Consider the following 5,150-nt stretch of genomic DNA (forward strand, 5'->3'; position numbering starts at 1 on the left):
AATCTTCTTCGTCTTCTTTAATCTTCAATTAAACCTGCACAACACCACTTGAGTCTCTTGTGATCAATCACGCAAAGAAAGGAGTTTATTAACAAAGGATTATCACAAGATGTCTTTAGATATACAAACAATCTTTAGATCTACAAAAAGTTTTAAAGATCCCGTCGATACTTCGATTTAGTTTGAGTGAATATTATATCAGAACAGAAGATTCTCAAGAATGAACTAGGTGCAATCAAAGTTTAAACAACCGTTAGTCAATCAAATCAATCAAAAACTAATAACACTGCTAGTTTCCCACCAATGGTACTCGTAGAGCTTCTTGATCCCACATAAGTCTTTAAACGAGCGGTCATAGGAGATTTCGCCTAATTAGGGTACTTTCCTCTCCGATTAGACGGCTCCACCAGAAACAACAAAAAGATGAAGTTTTCCCAGCTCTTAGGATAGTTTGCTAGAAATACAAACTTAGGTATTTATAGACCAAGGATGTTTGGACACCAAGGAATTTCCAAAACCGAAAGTATTCTCAAGCTATGCAACAAATGCCCATTCGGTTTTTATAATCCCAGTAAATGCTTTGTCTAATATTTCCCGAAATCTATCAATAGAAAATCTCCAATTAGTAAATTCACATTACTAATTTTTATTCTTTAGATATTTGTATTTAATTGCTGGTAATTAAAGCATATAAAACTAATAACCTTAATTAAAAGATTCTTAATTTATTTCGGAACATGATCTCCTTGAGTACTAAGGAATATCTTTGAACAATAAAAGATAAGAGTTATTGTACGTGTTCAAAGAATGTTGACATATCTTCTTTGTAAATCCTCTTTCATATTTACAATATTGGAATTGATTATACCACACTTCTAAACATGTTTAGAATTGGTTCACTTGTATTCCAAGACAACTATGTGATTGATCAAGTATCAAATCACATCCACGGGTTTAATCGGTTCTACCAATAACTGGGATCGGTTATACCCTAATATGGAGCACTTGTGATCGGTCACACAAGTTACCAAGACCGGTTACATCAGTTATCAGGATCGGTTACATCAGTTACCAGGACCGGTTACCATATACACATGGTATTGCTTGTGATCGGTCACACCAGTCACTAGGATCAGTTACACCAATTACCATGATCGGTTACACCAACTACTAGGATCGGTCACGCCAATTACAAATATCGATCATACCATCTCAGGTGATTACTTGGGGTTGGTTACACTAATTAATCAAAACTAGTCATACCAAATCATAAGTCAGGCATTGTAATTAGTTGTACCAAGATACATAACAAAGTTACGATCGGTTCTACCATCTCATACATATTGGTAATCCAAAGATTTGCAGTGAATAGTCGTACCAATAAGCCTAGCGATTTCCCTTTCGATTCATAAAACAAGTTCATGAATGTACTTCCTTTAAACAAATGTAAAACATTGTTTCCTAGGATGAAATCTTCACCTTTACCCATACACATAATCATAACACCATTCATAAGATTACGTCGATGTCATATCTACGAACACTACTAGAGTAATATATCCATACACAGCTTCGCAGTTATGTTTTGAATATAGCACGACTTGAAAGATACGTTAGGAATGAAACAGTTCAAGTCAATATTACTAACCTCAAGAGGAAGGATGATGTCTTCGTTGTAACTCGCTACTTCTTCACGTTTTTAAGTTCTTCTAATAATACTTGTGTGTCTCAACATTCCTAGACTTTCTAGTCTAACCTAAACGAAGTTGTCTCTAGTACATAATCAAAACGAGATGAGTTTTGACTCACTAAAATATGACAACCAAACTTGACATACCAACCAAGCTATGCTCTAACAATCTCCCCCTTTGTCAATTTTAGTGACAAAACTCTTAATACATATGGATAAACAAATTACAAGAATTCGTTATACATATGCTTGATTCCAAGTTTCAACAACACAATAACCTGCATATATTCAATCAATAAATTACGCTATTGACATCTGAATAACAAAGCTTATACTCCCCATAAAGGTAAGATAGGTAGATATTCAATCCGAACATCTTTGTTATTTCCCCTTTTGTAGTCCAAATAACTACAACAACAATATGATATGTTTTTCCCCCTTAGTCAATGCTTTACTCTTTCGTTAGATATAACGTTTAAGCATAATTGTCCTTTCCTTAGTGATTGCAAATTACTTGTTTACTCCATATATTTCTCCCCCTTTTCGTCACAAAATGATAAAGGTTCGAGAAAATACAGGTCAAACCGAAAGGATCTTACAAATCCAAAAGACTTGTAAACAACCTATAAGAGTTAAGCACGAAGGTTTCACATACCACTTTAGGCAACCAATATTAAAACCGAAACTACAAGTAATTTAGTTTTAATATGTTATCAAGGAAAACTATTTCCTGAAGCAATTTTCCCTAATGATTTAACAAATTGACTAAGAATCTTAGTTCCCTTGTTAAACCGATTGTACATATACAATCGTTTATCTCGATAAGACCAAAATAAAGATTATGATTAACTTTATTTCTCTCATCGGGTTCTACTTATTCAGAAAATAACTTAGACCTTTCTCTTTAGACAAGACAAACACTAGGTTAGTTAACTAGTTTTTCTTGTCAAGGCATTCGATTAGACTTGAATAACCGAATCCTTTAATTTGATAAGTCTAACTAAGATCAGAATTACTTAGTTTCTCTTATCCGGAATCGAAATGGACAAAACAAATGATCCCGTATTTTTTTAAGCCATAAACAATACATACAAACCAAAATAAATTAACTTGCGCAATTATTTTCTTAACCGGAAGCAATTGAAACAAACATAGATATTATAGCACCGCAATTGCACCAAATTTTGTTAAGCAAATACACTTGATACCCAACAATAAAAAAGATACCAAACAATAAGACAAATAAATTGACACATTTTATCTTAACCGGAAACAATTGAATCACACACACACATCCATACACATCATAATGGAATATATCAATTGTACCGAATTTTTGTTAAGCAAAAGCAAAATATATGCAACATAAACAAGCTTTTCTTAAACAGGAAAACGATTAACTAACAAATTCGTTACCTCGGATTCCGCATCCTCTTCTCCCCAGAAAGATATATCATTAAGCGCAAGTTCAAGTTAGAACTCTCCCCTAGTGTGTTGTCATCCTCTCGTAAGAACAAGAGAACAATAACAAAAGCAATCTTTACCAGAGAAAGGTTGAAAAGGTTTTAACCAATGCATGCCAATAGCAAAAGTTGAAAACCCAAAACACATATGTTATGTTAAACACAACTCATGTAAACATAAATTGATTTAACATATTGTGACTTTTCACATATGAGTTTCAATTGGAACACCTTATGATCCTTTGGTAAAGCCTACCAACATGGGCTATAACTTAATCCCGCTAAATCAAAACGATGCGCAAACCATAAGGGTTACATCATATGAGATCGAATATTAAGGTTAATGAAAACCGAAATCAGACATCCCATAAACCGAATCCGCATAGCAAAAATATAAACATTCATTCACAAGATATCTAATCGGTAACCATCACAAATTTTTTTTATAAAGAAATAATTTTATTCGTAAATAATGATAGTTTTATTCAAAAATAGACCTTATACAATAATTGAAGCAAATCAAAGATTGATGACTATTTTTATGGTAAATAAGTTTTAAGAAGTAGAACACTCTTTATTTTTGAGCCATTTTTGACAATCCTTTTCTATTTATGACTGTTGGTTACTTTCACCCTTCCAAAACTCTGATTCAATATTTAGGATACCTTTCAGTGTTTCTGGATCTTTTCTAGCAGTAAAGGCTAACTATTTCTGAATATAGTTTAATTGGTTACCAAGATTTTTAAGATGAACCAGAAGATTGTTGTTATAAATCTGTGAATTTCCTTTAATGACTTGTTCTTTGGTTTGACTTCCAATCATTTGACTTATGGTCTTTTTAGAAACAACATTGGTGCTTCTCATGTCACCAAAGTCGTCTCCCATAGTAAATTCACAGATTTTGGTAATGAGGCATGGAAATCCGAGATGTCTCTTGACTCCTGGAGATGAGATGAAATCTGATATCTTGATCATTTGACTGACAATGATCCCAAAAAGATCAACTTGTGAATCACCTTCCAGCAGAAAATACACAAGTTCTGCAATTTTCTTATTCCAGACTGACTTATCTCTTGTACATGCAAATAGAGTTGTTATAGCAAGTTTTCCAAATACCCTTAAGTAAAAAGGTATATCTTTGGTTGGTAATCTATCTTCTTCCCAGTCGATCTTCTTTCCAATGAGACGAGTTGAAATGGTATCGTGTTCAATTTCAACTTCGGTAATCATGTGGTTACATTTCCTATTGTACTTTATGACATTTGAAATCGTCTTGCGGTCGACATAGTATATACAACAACCAACAAGATTAACAAAGGTAAGCTTTTCATGATCAATATTGTGAGTATTAGCATAGAAAACTCTTACCAAGTCGGGTGAATATTTTTTGAAATCAAAAAGTTTTGCCCAGTTTTGATCTTGAACAAATTTCACACAGTCCTTATCTTGGACTTCTGGATCAAATCTCTTTTCAGCAGTAAACTCTATTCTTTTGAGAGTTTTGTATTTCTCAAAACATGAACTATCGACAAAAGAAGTGAGTTCATGCTTATTTTCTATTTTGAGAGGAAATCTAATCATGTCAATCTCATCGTATCTAACACGATCATCAGAATATTTGTTATTATACTTGATTTCCTTTTCTTCATATTTTCAGATATATGACAAATCCTAGTTTCTGTTCTGAACAACTTCTCCCAAGATGTTTGTGAAAACACCAAAAAATTATCTTCTTTTATAGGGAGTTAAGATAACGATTTTCGGAAATAACTAGTTTTAGGAAATCCTTCCAAAATCGAAAACCTTGATTGCATATCCGATTTAACAACTAGGTATTTCTTTTGGGGAACCGATTTTTCTTGGACCTAACCTATATTATGGATCAATTATATATTTATGTCCAAGTGTTTGCAAACTCTATAATTACCAAGAGATAATTTTTGAAATTCATTCAAGAATTTTCCAGTAGAGTTTACAAAGCAATATTGAACATAACA

Source organism: Papaver somniferum, chromosome 8 (genome assembly GCF_003573695.1).
Source record: "Papaver somniferum cultivar HN1 chromosome 8, ASM357369v1, whole genome shotgun sequence".
Lineage (NCBI taxonomy): Eukaryota > Viridiplantae > Streptophyta > Magnoliopsida > Ranunculales > Papaveraceae > Papaver > Papaver somniferum.